Genomic DNA, 17,618 nt, shown 5'->3' with positions numbered 1-17,618 from the left:
AAAAAAAAAAAAAAAAGTTGGTCTGACTTTATTTTCCTCTTTAAATGACAAGGAGGTGAATATTGGTGGGAGCAAAGATCTTATTCTACTTGGAATAAATAGTGGGGGTGGAGGGGGTTGTGACTTTCATATCGCAGCTTTCATGTACTACTTTGGTCCTAATAATATTGTGCTTTCCTTACCTCACCCTGATTCTTAAACTTCAGGTGAATCCATTTTACTTCAGCGACAACTGACAAGAAAGGGCGAACGTTGCAATGGAACAGAAACCACTCATTCTTGATATTCTGTCCCAGAAACCAGATTTTTTTTTTTTCATTAGCTGGGTAATTCCTTAAAACAGCTGCCCCCCCAGCAGCACAGGATGCTCCTCAGGCTCAGAGCAGAAGCAGCTGCTGCTCTGTGGCTCCCGGTCGGGAGAGGAATCCACCCTGCAAATGTGGGTGTGAAAACTTTCGTTTGTTACAAGCAGCTCCCCTGAACGAGTGTCAGGGATTGTGTGAGTTTGTGGAAAAAATGATCTTGGGTCTCGTTCCGCTTCCTCTCTCTGTTTTTCACCATTTGTATTTACTCTTTTTCGTTCTATTCTGTGGGGATTTTAGGTAAATAATTGGTAGCATGCCCCTAATCCTCTGTGTAAAATTTTACTGACTCTAAAGAAGATGGTGCTTTGTAAGCAAAGTAAGAGCTTCCTTCCGTCTTTGCATTGACTTCAGTGAGCATTGGTCTTTCTGATTGTACCTTCATGGATTTCCAATGTTTAAGTAACATTATCATTAATGAAATGAGTTTTGCAATAACTCTACGGTAAATGTGTTGCCAATATTCATCTCAGTTAGATCTTGCTGCGCTTTAACATCGTTGGGCAGACCTCTCCTCCTTTCAGTGGGAGATGAAGTTTCAGGCTCTGTAAATGACTCTGTCGCTCTGTTTTGATATATTTTGCAGTCAAGCAGAGGTTCCTGTATAAACCTTGTGTTGTGTGCTTGGCATTCTCCAGCTGAAGAGAGACATTGTGCTTGTAGAGGCTTTGGTAAACACATGTTTCAAGGTTAAATGGTAGGTTATTACAAAACATAAGAGAATGGCAAATCATATTTACCCCTGTGCAGTGAGACAGCAGGCTGACCAGGAGGCTTTGGACAAGGGAACTGATTGTGGTGGCTGTGCAGTATTGATACAACAAAGAGAAGCAGGTCTGGGTTGGAACAGGACTGGATTAACAGGTTGCAGTAATTTTCCATCTGCTAGTGCCAAAGGAGACCTTTTTTGGCCGTGAAGTAGTGTCTGATTTTGGTATCAGGGTATAACACATGGCAGTTATTATAAATAAATGTACTGTAGTCATCATAATGAACTATCAAATAATTATCTCTGGTAGTTACCCTGCATGAACTGGTTTTCATAATTTAATATCTTTAAATGTGCTAAAAAGTATATCTGTTCCCGTGAATACTGCGAGCAGAAGGCTCTGATAATGAAGTCATTTTCTCTTTGGGAAGAACAGAATTACCATCTAAAATATTTATAGAAAATATCTCAATGACCGTATCGAGTCCAGTTTGAAGTCCCCATTTCCTATAGCTTGAGTTCAACAGCAGTTAAAATGTCTTTGCATAACACCAGCAGAAGTTAAGAGTGTTATTGGTCTCTATTTTATCATGAAGTTCTGTTGTCAAGGACGAAATTCCCAGAATTCCCAAATGTAACAAGCAGAGAAGTGTGTGTGGGGGGGGGGAAGGAGCAAAAAAGACACAACAGATTTTCAAATAAAGAAAATGCTAGTATAATTCAGGATTGGAATGTAGAAAAGTTGAGAGGAAAACTGAGATAACTAGGAGTTCTGATGCTGAGCTGCAAAAACTGGCATGGAGCTCCCTATAGATGCATTTTTGGGCCCCAGATAACTGTCTGACTCTGGTCCTCTGAGTCCCATCCAAAGCTCATTGAAGCCAATAGGATTTCCCCACTGATCTCAGTAGGCTTTAAATCATGTGTTTGATCCTGAAGTTCTTAGGCAACAGATGAGAAAAATTTAAATACTGTACTTGGAATTCTGCCCGATTCAGGGCTGCAGATTTTTACATGAAGAAATACAAGGTGCAGGCTCAGCAGTGGCTCCGTCTTGATGCCAGCTTGGGCACCTTAAATAGGTTAGAAAAACACATTGGAGTCTCTGGGCCTGTGAGAAATGGAAAATGGCTTTTGCTTTATGCTTGCAAACTTCCTTACATGGAGCAGGTTATTGGTTCGTTATTCAGACAAAAATAAAAGATCAGGGACGAAAGTCAGCTCCCTCTGAAATCAGTAGCATTGGCTCTTCAGTTCTGTAAAGCCAGGATGTCATTTCAAAGGTTGGTTCAGAAGGCAAATTCTTCCCAATAAAGGCAAGACCAATAAAGTTTCGTACTAGAGGACTAAATAAATAAAAGAGCCTTTTAATTCCAGCTGCTTTTCAGCTGCACTTACTTGTTGGAGTTGTAAACATAACAATTTGAAACAGTACGTGAAATTGTTCCAAATTTCTTAAAACCGATTACAACCCTCAAATAAATTATTTTAATTCTAAAAGGAAATCTTTTTTTTTTTTTGAGTTTTTGCTTGAGTTTGTGACGCAGCCCAATACAATCCCGCTTTAGGAAGGCAGATGGGAAGGGTAAGGGAAAGCATCTAATCCACACGCCACCTTTATAATAAACCTATTTACAATGTGGGCTGAAGAAGGAGAGCTTTTTAAGTTAAATTGTGTGGACTTGAAAGCATCGATGCTGAATATTTTATGTGATGCTTGTCAAGGGCCCTTACTAAAATAGCTTAAAAGCAATATCACAGTTGCCTTCTTAGAAGCCTTGCACGCTTTCAAAGAAGGAACATGCTGCTGAAGGGTTTTCAATACCACCAGAAGTTGATATATATATATTTTTTAGGTGTCAGATTTTATATGCTGTATATATACATGCATGCTCATGTGAACAAACACCTATCTCATCACATTTTTGCAGGAGTTTTATTTTATGTAATGTACAGTGTCCCTTAAGGTACAGTAAATTTTTGGGTTTTGGGGTTGGAGGTTTGATGGCTTTTTTTTTTTGATTTAAATTTATGAGTTGAAGGTAAGCAAGAGTTCCTCAGCTCCTTTTTTTTTTTCATTAAAGGAGACAGAAAGCAGCACCTTCAGTCCGTGGCCTATAACGGAGCCAGGGAAAAATAGCTTGTACTAAACATTTGACTCCTGAGTGCCTAAATTTAGCTGACAAGGGCTCTTGTATTGGTGGACTTGCATGCACTGTAGCTAATAAAAACAGGGTCTTATTTGTTCCTGATGCACTGTAAGAAATAAATCTACCTCTGCGAGGATGTCGTGACAGTGGTTTAATCACCCGAAATCGTTGAGCACTGTGGAAAACTCATTCCTGATGACAGCTTGTGCTTTAAACACTCTGCTAATTCATCTAGCCAGATACAAGTTGCAATTAAGCAACTAGGCAGAAACAGAAAATTAAATACTGCTCTTCCCTTTATAATAACTGCTCTGACACTTGATAAAGGAGGTTTGATAAGGGCTTGTGTGTTTTGAAATGCAGGTACCTTAAATTACTTGAACGTGCCGAATCACGCTCATTTTTTATGCAGCTTTTTTTTCTTGATTATAATTGTGTAGCATGTAATGTGGCCTCTTGTTTATAAAAGTGTGTAAGCAAGGGTGAAAAAAATACCTGGGCTAGGTTGTGTAGATGTGCATGAGTGCTTAGAGTTACTGGCCTGGTATGCAGGAGGCATTGAGGCTAATCCTCTAGGGTTTTTTTGTTTAGTTTTTTTTTTTAAAGAGTATTTAGTTCATGCCTGCTGAAGGAGAACTTTCTGAGGAAGTTTTTTTTTTATCCACTGGAGTCTTGTGTAAACTGAAGTCAGCATCCCCACAGTCTTCTGCTTCCCTTTTTCCCTTCTTTCTCCCAGCTGCAGCAAAGGAGTGGTGAGCTGAGGAAAAGGGTCTCCTGGGGGCAAGTGTAACCTCCGGCATCCCTGGAAGAGGAAGGTTTCAGATGGATTTCACTACTGAGCTCTGAAAATATATCCCCAAAATATTGTACTGTCTCGTTTGTATCATCTCAGTCATGGAAGCTTCTGGCCATTTGGGGCCTCAGTTTTGTACTTTGAGAGAAAACAGTTGTATAGATTGACACCTTCAGGGGAATCTAGCCCAAATGTGGTGCAGAACTCGATTTTTCTACCCCACCTTTTGCTAAAATGTTGGTTTCCTAATGCTTATAAGAGAGACCGTGGTGACCTCTGGGTTTTGTTACGCCAGTCAAAATGCCAGACCTATGACATGAACAGGCTTATGTAAAGGAGTTGCCTTTTAGAGGCAGGAGATTAATTATTTCACTACAGTGAGAAAAAGAGACTCAGAGAAGAGAAACCCTATCTCACAGTTTGGTCTGGAAATTGTCCTTAGAACAATTCGTTATAGTTAATAGAAATGAATAAGTTATGGCCATGAGAAATGGTACTGGAAGTTTCTGAAATCCTCATGAGCAGGAGGCATCATCTCTTAAGCACGTGTTTTCTGAAGGATATTTTCATTATTTTTTTACCAATGCCATCTTAGCCTCAGACTATTAATCCACACAAAATATGTATTATGGCCACATGGCTCAGCCTCCTATATGTCAGGGTGTTTATTGCCATCAGGATGTTTATAACCTGTGGTAATAAAGTAAAAAATATTTACAAGGTTTGACCCTTGGTGGTGTTTTTCAACAATGTATGTGTATACATGGATAGAAAGTTTGTTTTTTTTTAACTTATGCTTTGTATTTCAGGCTGCATTGCAGAACTTACCCCTGTGTTACCATCAGTGCCTGGGAGTGGGCGAGGAGCCAGGGGCACAAGTGAATTTTCACATTTGCCAGGCATGGTTCATTGGAGAAAGCAGCTCTGTTGCTTTCTCGTGCCTTTGCTCATCTGTCATTGTGGCAATACATAGTGACATTTCGAGCTGCTAGCATGGAAATAAGATAAAAAGTGTTTGGGACAACTGGGAAATTTCATTTAGACAGAATGTCAGACCCCGGTCTCCAGTGAAAATACTGTAGGTTTACCATGTCCAGCTTTGTGATACCACTTGATGTGAAATTAAATCAGAGGCTAACCATGAACAGGAAAGCATTTGAGCCTGTTCAGTTTTAGTTTGTTGTATGATTCTGGCACTCCTGTGCCTTGCAAAAGCAAGTTGCAGTGGCTAACCATTTATAAAGGTGTTTTGAGAGAATGATTCCCGTAGAAATGCCTTTTAATTCCTTGCGTTGCCTCGAAATTTGAAAAATTTGTTAAATCTCCGAAAACCTTCTCCTGGCCCTCATTGTTCTCATGGATTGAGTTGATGCTGGCTCAGTTGTGTTGCTTTGCACAGTAACCTAACACTGATATTTCAGGACAAACAGGCACCAGCGTGGCTCCTGAATGGGCGAGTTACATGTATTCATAAGCCCTTCCATTCATTTCTCTGACATGGAAAAAAAAAAAAAAAGGGTAGGGCTGCTTTCATCCAGCTGCCAACCCTTTTATCTCTGAAGAATCAAATTTCAGGAAACCTTTCTGCCTAGGTCAAAATTTCAAAGGGTCCTGTAATATTTTAAAAGTTTAACATCTTAACTCTCGTAATTTTAGGGGGAGTGTTTCTTTTCCCGCTGAGGAGGCGAAACAAAGCAGCCCCCCCCCCCAAAAAAAAAAAACCAAAAACAAACAAAAGAGAAACCAATGAAAAAAACCTGAAGCAAAACACAGGTTTTGGAGACGTGGGGGGTTAGTAAAAAATGTGTTTAGTGTTACTTCACTTCCTACTATTCAGGACAGCGCATTGTTAGGACTGATGCAGTGTTTATACACATTGTGGTTATGGCTGTAGTCGGGGCTATTGTTGAAGGATGTTATACAGACATTTATCATGGTATGTCAGTAAACCCATTGTAAAAATGTCCTGGTAGTTAAATGAGGCTGAGATTTAATGAGGCTGTAAGAAAGGACCATTTTTTAATCATACTGTAAATAAGGTTCCTGTAGCAATGTCATTGAGATTAACGTGCAGATTTTCTTTTGTCTCGAAATAAGAGCAATATCTCCATGAAGTGAGGCAGGCAGCTTAAAGAATACAATCTTACAAAGCCTTTGAAGCAATAGTTGTGTGGTCATACTCTGACTGCATAAAGACTGTAAAGGAAGGTGTGTGACATTACAAAAAATTCAGACCTCCTGTCCAATAAATTAATAGTAGAATATAGGTAATAAAATCTTAGCGTTGATAAAATACTGTGGTGATGGCTAAGTAATATGCTGTCAATGACAGAAAACCCTCTTTAATACTCTTTTAAAAAACACTCAGCATAGTTCCAAAGTTTTGTGCTACTTCATTTGCTAACGGTGAACTGACTTTAATGATTTCAACAGCACTGCCACTGAGAAAGGTAAAAATGAGTCTCATAACCACTAAAATTTTACCCTTCAACTTTTATTTTTCTTGCAGCTGTGAAAACAGCCACCTAAAGCTCCAAAAGGGGGTTATTTTAACCACATTTTACCTTTCTGCATTTATTTTCAATCTAATGTATTTTCTGGGAAGTATAGGAGGCGTGCCTTATGTTTAGATTAGAAAGTATGAAACTGTAAGGGAAAATAATTACCATTTTAACCATTCAAAAGGGCATTGTCAGCAGCAGAAGATTAGGGCAGGAAGAGTGTCTTTGTTATTCTTCATATATTTCTTTTATGGTAGGAGTGCATTGTTCTCTTTGAAGCTGTAATTTGATGGAAGCTTTAAGCGAGTTTTGCCCTCAGAGAAGCAGTTCCCACCCTGAGTAACCATCCCTGAGCCCGGTGCTACCATTCTCCAGTCCCATATTTGGGCTGCTTGATGACTTGAATCCTGTGAAACCAAATAACCCAAAAGATCTTCCAGTTTTTTCAGACGTGGATGTTGTCAGAGATTTCATCCCAGGCTCATCAGTCCCACCAGAAGAGAGCGGTGCCCGTGGCAGGGAGGAACAGGGAAGACTCGGGAGAGAGGCAGGAGCTTTCCCAAGTGGTTTTTGCTAACAAAATAAAAATACCTTACTGCAATCATGTCTCTCTAGCCTTTGCAGGTGGAATTGTGCTGGTCCACTTGCAAGGGGCAGCTGTTCCCAGTGCAGAAGGCAAGACTGTCCCAGGCTCCTGCCTTTCCCACAGCCCCTCTGAGAGCTCCAGGATGGAGCAGCAGCCCAGGAGGCTGACTCATCCCAGTGAGAGGCACACAGCTTGGTTCTGCATCTTTTAATTCCAATTTTAGTGCCGCTGGCTTTAAGAGGAAGATGCAGACAATGGAGCGTTCTCGGACAAGAAAAGAAAAAAGATGATTCAGGATGAGGATATTTGGATCCATGGCAGCAGCCATAAACACAATAGCTTTCCTCTTCCACCAAGAAGAATTTTGACTTAGCCAGGGACTTGCATGCCCTGTGAGTGTCCAAGGTTTCCCTTTGGCAGCACATTTCCTTTCAGCTGCTTAAACCTTTCTGGGGGTGCTGCTCGGGGCGTGATTCCAAGTGCTTTATCCTACAAGAGTAGATCCCTGTAGCTCTCTATTTAGAAGGCTATTTAATGTTAGCTCTCTATTCATTTGGAAATAATGGTGTTGAGGGGGAAAAAAAAAATTAATTAAAATGGCTTCAGAAAGTAGTTAATTATAAAGCCATGGCCTGAAGTATAAAATGCATTGCAGACTGAGAAATCATGTAGGGGTGCATTACCAAAATAATTAATTTAAAATTTTGCATATATCACCCACACAGCAAATGCTATGGGCTGCTGCTAAAATGAGTCCAGTGCCCTTCAAAAACTGTGAGCATCTCTTCTATCTCCCACTCACTCCCTTTTAGGTATGCTTGTTTTCTTCCTTACTACGGGCATGCACTTTGTGTTAAGAGCCATCAATTTTGGAGGAAGGCTTTGGGTAAGAAATTTGATCTCCGCTGTGTTTATTTTAGCGTGATCACTGTGCTTTGTGGGGACAAAAGGGTTGAACTCGCTGAGTGCCTGATCCAGCACGGGCTAGAGGGGCACAGACCCGACTTCTGCCTGTGCTGGGCTTCCTTCACCTGATGCAACTCCTGCGTTGGTCTGGGTCAGTTGCTCTCAGCTCTCATGCCATTCTTAGACCATTTACAACCCTGACAGCTCTCTCGGAGGGTGTTGGAGGTGTCGGGCTGATGTGCTGGCCTTACACCACCATGAGCTCCCGTCGAGGCAATCCTTCAAATTGAGCACTCTTGTACTAATTTTAGGGTTTGTTTTTTTTTTTTCTATGCTGGTGGTGCTGTGCTTGCCTATTTTAGGTGAAACAAATAGGAGCTAAACGCTGCAAAGCCTCACCTTTGGGTGCAGGAAAATAGCTGGTGGGTTTTGGCTATTTGAGGGCGAGGGGTAGTTTGGTTTGGGGTTTTGGTTTGGATTTTTTGTTTGTTTGTTTTGATTTGATTTGGGTTTGGTTTGTTTGTTTTGTTTGTTTGGTTGGTTTTTTTCACTTTTGAAGAAAGAAGTGTGTCCTGTGCAGGCTCAGGTTTTGTGATCACATCACATGCCGCCGTACCTGCTCTCAGTAGCCATCAATATGCGGCGATTCCTGCCTCTTGTCAGTCTCATTTCTAGTGGGTGCAGGTTCTTGACATGCAGTGCTTTATCAAACATAGGCTGCTTGGCACCTATTACCACTGATCTCAGCATTGCTAATAAACAGCAACATCAAGGCCATATTTTCTGGTTCCTGTCAGACCACTGCTTTCCTGGGTGAAATAAAAGTCCCATTAACATGCTCCTCCTCATCGGCTCTGACAGTTTGATTAATTAGGCCCCCTCTTTAGATGACCTCTGCACTGACACGACAAGGAGGTGAATATAAAATGAATAGTTTGCCCACATAATGGCCTACTGCAGGTTTCAGATTTTTATCAGATTAGGCTGAAGTCCGAGGCCCGTATTAAAACCTCCAGTGTACAGCAATATATGGCTGTGGGTTATGAACCACAGGCTTTACAACATGCTTAAAGAATTAAAACCAAAGCCATCCTGGCCATCCTGATATATTGACTTCTCCTCTAAGAATTAATCTTTCCCTTACTCTCTTGGCCGTACAATACAAATCTAATTCATTTACATTATCAAATAAAATGACCTTTTGTTTTCGAAGGATTTTTTTATTGCCAGAAAATACAGTATGTTAACTCTGTGGTTATTCAGCCTCCCATAAAATACTAATGTAAAGCCATTATTCTAGTGCCACTCTATTTAAATGTCAGTCTGCCTTTCTATTATAAACCACCAGTTCATAGGCTGGTAACTCATCAGTAAAAAAATCTACTTCAAGTGAGAACTTGGTAATATGAGCTCACAACTTTTCTTTGAACGTGTATTTTTTTAAAAATATGAGTTGTATACGATCCCAAAGGGCCAATATATAACTGGGAAACTACAGCATGGCTGGAGCACCTCTCCTGTGCAGACAGTCTGGGAGAGCTGGGATTGTTCAGCCTGGAGAAGAAAAGGCTCTGGGGTGACCTTCCAGCAGCCAGATCAAATCCTCTCCCTGAAGGTGAGAACTGTAAAGAGCATGAATGGCGTTGTGTTGATCAGATGTAAACATTTTTTTTACACTGGTTTCTAATTGCTCTATTGTTAGAAATACTGCTTTATTACTATTAGGTTTTTTTTCCACCAGAAGAGTCAAATTAACTCTCATTCAGTCTGGGGTAATCTGCATCTCCCACAAACCTCATTGAAAGGACAGCACGGAGGTGGGAGAGCCTAAAATTAAGTGCTGTGTAAATGACCCACATGTAATCTGAGTTCTTTGTTTAATAACTTTGAAGGGAGCAGAAGTGGTTGACCCGTTGCTTAAACAGATCCTTTCCAATTAAAATAATGCTCTGTTTGCCTCTGTGGTACCAAATGCTCTCTTTTCAGCAGCTTCTGCCTTTTTTCATGACCCTCATGTTTTTCCTTCAATCTCTTCTGTCATTTTTAACTCCTTTGTGTTCATCTGTTGATCAAGTAACTGCATTACTTTAATTGATTTGCTAAATTGGCTCATACATAAGACAGCTCCTCCAGGTAATAATAACCTGAAAACGTGTGCTTGCATTGCTGGGATCGTGCTGGAGTTGGAGTTCTCATTGGTTTGGGAGTGCATTGTGCCATTTCTGCAAGTTATTTATCAGATTCCTTGAGACAAGCAGAGCAACAGGAGATAGATGTATATTTATACATATATTTACACATGTTACACATTGTATGTGTGTATATCAGGTATAGGATTTGTTGTATGTGTGAACTTTGCTTGCATACAAGTCTCCTGAGGCTTCCTGAGCTGAGAAGGAGGTGTGATAGGCATTTTGAGATCCATAATCATCCCTTTCTCCAGGTGACTTTAAAAAAAAAAAAGTTTCTTGGTTGAGAGAATTTGACAAATGAAGTATCTGTGTTTTTTTGGTGAAGGCAGGACATGAGTTGCTAAGTTTCCCTTCCTGCAGACTCCAAAGTAGGATCATGGTTTTCAGTAAAGGCGAAATTTTGAGTATGCCAGATGTTAAACTTCTGCACAAAGCAAAGGGCTGTAATAAATGAAGAAAATGAGCAAAATCTGCACTGCTTTTAAAGAATGACATTTCCTAAAACTTATAATTAACTAGTAAACCAGTATTATGTCTTAAGGTCCAGCCATGATATTTTATTCTGTACCTAAATGCCAACTAAGCGTGTGTTGTGACACTGGAAACTCTTAGTTTTCATATGGCTAGTGAGGGTAAGCAACTTTGCATCCACCTTCAAGAATAAGCTGGAACAGAAGGTAAGCACAGACTTCAAACAAACAAGAAATGCTGGGAATATCCTGTGACCTAATTATAACTTAACTGTTTCCATTCTTTTCTGTAAATATACAGAAGATTATGTTACAGGTTCCTACAGTTCAATACTGTGGCCTGTGTGTTTCTGGAAGACTTTAATACATGTGAGCCTGGTTTGGTTTTCCTCCCAGGCATTCCGTAGAGTTTCAGTTTCTTCTTGAGGAATGCTAGGCATTGTTTTGGGAAAAACATAAATAAAAGTAGTGATGGCGTTTATACAATATGCAATCTCAGTGTCTGGTTTTAAGTCATCAGAGTAGATAAGAATAATGGACTTATTGGTAAAGACTAATAGTGAAAATCATGGAGAGCAACATTCTGTGTCTACCATCTGATTTGCCTTAAGCAAGTGATTTAGGCATGTATTCTGGCAAATTTTATTCTTGGTGTGGCCAACCTAGTCCTACACAATACCACTTTAAACAATGCTCTATCTAGACTGTTCTGAGCCTGAATTATTTATTACTTGTAAAACACTTGAAAGAGTTTTTGAAAGCCTTCGAGTTCCTGTGATTGTGATGTAGGTTTGTGCTTAGTGAGGGGTTTTTTGTTGGTTGGTTGTTTTTTGGTGGGGGTTTTTTGTGTGTTTTGGTTTGGTTTTTTTGCACAACAACCAAAAAAAAAAAAAAAAAAAAAGAAAACCTTTTTTATCTTGATGCTGTGTGCTAGGGCGTGGAAGTGTGTCACGTGGAAAGCTCTAAAGCAATGCAAGAAGAAGAGCAAAATTTGGCACTGATTTAAGTCCACTCTTTGAGAGATGGAGTCCTTTTCAGGTGTGTGCTAACTACAGCTTTACTGTGAGAGCTCAGGGTAGTGGTGATGGGTTGCCCTCTTAAGGAGGCTCTAAACAGAGGTGATATCTTGTAGATATTCCTGAAGCATAAAACAACAAGCCTCTTATTTTCAGAGGATTATCTTCAGAGAACAGCAGAGTGAGAAAAGTGGCTTCCTTTCAGGTAGCCCAGCTGCTGTTTTTGTTCCATCATCTGAGGCTGGGGTTTGTGACTCTGCTCACAGAGGCAGTGACATCACCTCGTGTTCTCCCTGATTTGTTAGTCAGGATTTAAAGGGATAGGGCCTGCAAGAGCTGGAGCTGGTCCATGGAGCAATTGTAGGCTGTGGCCTCTGGGCAGTGGTGAACTGGTACATTGGTTTAGTGGCTCTTAAGGAGTCCCTGGCCAAAATTCATCCTCTAGGGAAACACACACCTTTCCATGTTATGCAGTACAGGCTGCAGATGTAAACCTTCCTAAAGGTGCTGAAATGCTACATAAAAATATGTATCTGGAATGCCTCTGGTTTGTGGCATTAATTCATGAACAAGCAGTCATGTTCACTGACCAGCATAACCTTTTGGAGGAACTACAGAGACTCTAGAGATGCTAAAGAATTCTGTTTGAGCGCTCCAAATAATTAAATATCTAGAGGCTGTTTCCTAGGACCGAGAACAAAATTCACTAATAGGGCAGGCAGGCAGGCATAACTACTTTGGAGTATTTTATTTGTTATACTAACTTATATCTGGCAACATTTGTTTCATAATTCACTGAAATGTAGCTTACTTGTTTTAAAAGCGGACATCTTTCTGCTAATACTTTCCAAATGCTACTTTTATAAATGTGTAAAATATTTAACAGAAGCTACTGGTTGTAATGACACCTGTACAGATTCAGCTTTTTTTTTCGTGTCAAACACACGGATTTCCCCAGTGGATTGAAACTGTGCAACATAGTGTGTTGGGGGAGATGTCTTTACTTCTTTACCTTTTTTCTTTTTTTTTTTTTTTTGGCTCTACTTTAATTTGTGTTGTCATCACAGAAGCGGGTCTGGTAGTAAAAGCCTCTTCCAGATTGACCTGAGGTAGGAACTTTGTCAGTTTGCATTTCCTGCACGGATAATGAGAGGAACGCAGAAAATTAGGATGCAATACAACTAGCATGTTATGATCACGGTTACTGTAAGAAAACAAGGATCCAAGCATCATTGTTTAACATGCACAGTTCATGTGGGGAAATGCAGTGTACTTAATGTATGGATCCATTTAAAGCTGGTCCTTGCTTACACCAGGTCTGTCCTTCAAGCCATCCTCAACTTTATGCAGCACAGAAATATGTAAGGTTTAATACTCGCTTCCATTAGTAGGCCTTTGTAATCCTGTTCTTTTTAAAAGTAGAATGAAATTAGCCCTTGAGTCAAGTTTGAATTATTTTCGTATTTTGGGGATATTAAAATATTTCCCAGATCTCATTAAGTAAAGCCCTAAATAAAATAATTGCAATACAGTTAGGGATTGGAAAGCCTCAGAAGGTTTGGAGGAAATTTCCTCTTTGATGAGCATCTTCAGTGCTTAAGCAAAGGTTGTATGGATCATAAACTTGAGAAATTCATCTACTCCCTTCCTGTCCCTTCCGATACCCACTGGATTCCTGGTGGAGCCCACTCCTCTGCCCCTCTGTGTGTTCTTTACACCTGTGCTCTGCCTCCTGCTGTCCTCAGTGTTTCTGTGATCCTCTGTGACATTACTGGCATTTCAGCCTCCTGCCTCTCTGTTCCTTTGCTCTCAAGTGCCTTAAACCCTCGTGTGTTTTTTCCTGTGTTTCTTTACTCAACTTCTTTCAATTTTATTTTTGTTAAGACACATCTTCCCCGCAGATGAGTTTCCTTAAATATTGTCTGTGCTGCTCTGGTATTGCTAACACGAAACATGTGAACTGAGTGGACAATCCTCTGCCAAAAAGGATCACTAAACCATTCAGGACACAGGATAGAAGATACCAGTGTTTGGTGTGGACCATCAGAGAAGCTGAAATAACTGAAAGGTGTTCACAGAAGTGGCAGTGGTAGCAGGAAAGGTCCTGGATTTTTCTTTCCTTTCGTAGCTCTCACAGATTCAAACAGGGATTTGTGCTGGATGATAGGGGTTTGTGCTTCTCAAATGCTTTGTCATTTAGATAACCAGCGTTTAGAGGTTCTAGACTGTAAGTGAAAGAGAGAGAGAGAGAAAAACTACAAAACAAACCAAACTACCAGCAGCTGTTGAGGGTTCAGGTTCTTCTACCTTTGTAAAAACAGCAGGACCGTGTTTTAGAGACTTCCAGACTTGAGGGCGGGCTGGTAATAAGGAGATAACACACACAGTAACGTGGCTAACATAATGGCAATACTGATAATCCACTTCTGTGAGAGCTTCAGCTGTTTAAAAGATGCAGGGTAAGCAAAATCCCAAGGAACCAGACCTCATGGTTTATTCTTTTGGTTGTGTATCGTCGTCCTCACTTTCTAAACGGGACACTGAGGCACTGCAGTGCTCAGTGGGAATGACACACAGCTCGAGCCCCCAGGCTGGGCCTCTTACTGGTATAGCAACATTACACAGGATGAGAACATCTAGGAAATAATTTACCCTTTACCATCTCCTGATAGTTGTTACATTGTGGGGGAAAAAAGCATTTGAACATATTGACTATGAGAAGGAGCTTAACAAAAAAACCGAAACAAATGTACGTTTGTGGCACCGAAGGCAAGCTTCAGAGCCTTAACAGAAGCCCTTGTAAAATGTGCTTCCTCAATACACTGCGCACTTGCCCTTGCTCAGCCTTTTGTCTCCATGATTACACACGCTCTCCTCCTTCCCCTTCTCCCTGGCAGTCCCTGTTTGTGCATTCCCAGTAGGCACGCTCTGCCCATTGACGGAGCGGCACCGGCACGTGCGGGCTGCCCGGCCCTGGCAAACGCTTGTGCGGGGCGGAGGGAGGGGATTGAAAGGCTTTTTCTTCTCCCTGCCCAGAGGTCACTCTTCCCCCGAACTCCTCTCTTTGTGGTTTTTCTCTCTGCTGCTCCACGGCGGGGCCGCAGCTTTCGCCCAGCACCGGAGTAGACGCTTTGGGGCCGTGTTTGTAGGACGGTCCTGCAGCTGAGCAAGTCTAGGAGGGCATGTCCGTGTCCTGTCCCACCGTTTCTGTTCTGCTGCTGGAACTGTGGCTCTCCCTCCCGAGCCAGGCCTGTGTGTTCAGTTTTGAAAAAAAAAAAAAAAAAAAAAAAGAGCGTTTCATTACCGTTACTGGTCGTGTGGAAGCGCTTTCCTGCTGTGATGTCTTTTAGACGCTCTCCCTTGGCTGTTATCCTGTGGAAAGAGGCAGAATGAGATTTTTGCCTCCCGTGCACTTTGCTCATTGGATTAAGGATAAAATTGAGGCTTTCCTCAAAGACTGGGGAGCCTTAAAAATGAATGAATACATGGGATTAAAGAACCACGAGATAATTTATTTTTTCTAATCCTGTTTAGAAGTAACTATTGAAATAAATGGATTTACTGGTGGAGTTAAGAGGAGAATCTGAATCTAGAAGGTCTCACTGTACATTTACCTTTTGAGTTGTTGAACTCTGAGGATCAGGTAATTAAATTCATGAACCAGAGAAGAGATGAAAGTAGGTTGTAGGAGACACCATCCTTTAAAAACATTAAAATTGCAGAATGATTTGAAATTTCTGTATCGCCTGGGTGAACTTGGCCGTGGCCTTGTGTCTCCTGTTCCCTCATGTCACACAGTGTTGCTTCTGAGGAGCACAGCTAAGAGCAGTTGTGATTTTTTTGGTCATGAAATAACGCTCCACGGCTGAGCTTTTGTTGTGGGTTGGCTTTGGTTCACTTTGGGTTTTGATGAAACCATACGGTGTCCACTTGGGCGAAGGGAGGTCCAGTCACCTGCTGAAGAGGCAGCTCTCTGCTGATAAAAGCAGATGGATTTGTGTGTCCCCTCCAGGGGTTCTCCCAATGCACCTGTACAGGGAGGGCGAGTCTTGCTGTGAAGCTTAAGATTCCATCCTTCCTGGCCTCGCGCCAAGTCGCGCCCGCATCCCTCGCAGCACAAGGTGTGAAGATAATTTGCAGCCTCCCGCTTTAAGCACTCAGTTTTAATTGCAGAAAATGTAGCTTCCAAAATGCCAGGTGGAGGGGGGATCCGTGGGGATTCCTGTGTAGGAGAGCGGGGACGGGCCAGGTGTCTGCCTTTCACGAGGACATTCCCTGTGTCACAGCTGGTGCCGGCAGAGCCGCTATCCCCAAACGATCAGGAAGCTTTGCAGTCAGGCGAGGGCCGAGCTGTCAGGTGAGCCGGGGATCAGGAATTATCTCGTGAGGGTTTGATGGCGCGTGGAGGAGGCTGTGGAGTGTGGCGTGGTCCTGACGAGCGCGGGCTCAATTAGGTTCCCCCCTGCACACGCCGGGGCACGGGGCGTGAGGACGCGTTCCGGTCCATCGAACGTAAAATGACAAAATCATTTGTAATCTCTCATTACCGGCCCCCGTGGGTTTTCCGTCTACGCCTCCCTCGTGGCATTATTCAACAGCTGATATCTCTCTGCTCTTGCCAGCGGTACTTAAAAAATGAAGAACGCGACGTTTTGTGAGTTAACTGAAATTGCTTTTACTTAGAGCTCCGTAGGAAAGAAATTCAGGTCGGATCTGAAATATGGCTACTAACGACCAAGGAACCTTTACTAATTATTTGCACCTGATTAGAGGTTACCCCAGGTGGGTGTATGTGCTTTTACCCTTCCGAATTCTCTTTCCCATCCCACGGGGAGGAGGGAGTGAGGGAGAGGCTGCCTGGTGCTTGGTTGCCAGCTGGGCTTAAACCCTGACAGTGCAGCCAAAGTTCATTACAGGCACTTCTTCCTAGATGGGAAGTGGTTTCTCACAGTGAGTAATCAGCTTGAAAATATGTTGCAGAAGGCACCTAACGTCATGCACAGTTTTTTTTTTTTCCTTCTAAAATATTTAGAAGCCGAGAGTGACTGTATTTAACTCTTATGTATCAAAACACGGCATTAATGGGAGTAGAATATCTCTATCCAGTACCTCTGGGTAGGATGCTGCCTACCTGCAGCGCAGGGTTTGTCTTTCCTGCACGCATCTGAAGTTTTGCTGGGGGTAAACAGCCGTTCCCTGCGCGCTGCCGGGGTCGTGAAGCGGGATGCGCCGTGGGATTCACGGCACATCAACTCCATTTCGGCTGCGCCGCAACACAGCCCAGTGCAAACATCGGGTGACCTTCCCTGTGATCTCATCTAAACCTGAGCCTGTGCCAGAGAGCTGTTTTTCTTCTTGGTGGTGGTGTTCCCCCCCACCCCTGGAAGGCAGGAACCCTCAACCTGCCTGGTCTGTGCAGTGCTGTCACTGAATATGCAATGTTTGGGGTTTTAAATGCCTGAAGCCGAAATCTGTAACCCAGGTGTTCTTCCAGTTGTGCCTGCCCTTCTCCTGGATTTATTCATTTCGTTCAAAAATCTTTAATATGTTAAGTAAGCATTTGACCGTCTTTTATTTGTGCACACGCTGCATAATCAGGAAGGTTTCTTGAAAGTTTTCTTGCAAGTGGATTCCCACGCGAGGCCTGTTAGTCACAGCTAATTACAGAAGTTGGTGAATGAGGAATATATTTGAGTTCAGATTCCCCTCCTCCTTACACAGTGCTTCAGAAGAAAATAAAAAACCTGCAGACAAATCCAGCCTTTTCTGTGGTTGTAGTCTCCAAAGAGCCCCAGAGAAATCACAGATGTGGTTTCATGTTTCAGGTTTAACTATGGTGTAATAACTACAGTCTTATCTTCAGGAGAAATGCAAGTGGGGAAAGAATCATTAATTGACAGTGAAAAGTTCGACCCATTCTCTGTGTGTTTGTT

General features: G+C 42.0%; 1 protein-coding gene across 3 annotated transcripts in view; it reads left to right on the top strand.

Moving 5' to 3' along the window:
* Positions 1-17,618, top strand: part of MPPED2 (metallophosphoesterase domain containing 2) — a 99,787-nt gene that overhangs the window by 75,423 nt on the left and 6,746 nt on the right. The gene's annotated exons all lie outside the window — the stretch shown is intronic.

The sequence above is a fragment of the Empidonax traillii genome, unplaced genomic scaffold, assembly GCF_003031625.1.
Source record: "Empidonax traillii isolate 1590-97213 ecotype Southwest subspecies unplaced genomic scaffold, ASM303162v1 scaffold891:size446522, whole genome shotgun sequence".
NCBI lineage: Eukaryota > Metazoa > Chordata > Aves > Passeriformes > Tyrannidae > Empidonax > Empidonax traillii.
The sequence above is the reverse complement of the archived record's forward strand: the minus strand, read 5'-3'. Positions and strand labels throughout refer to the sequence as shown.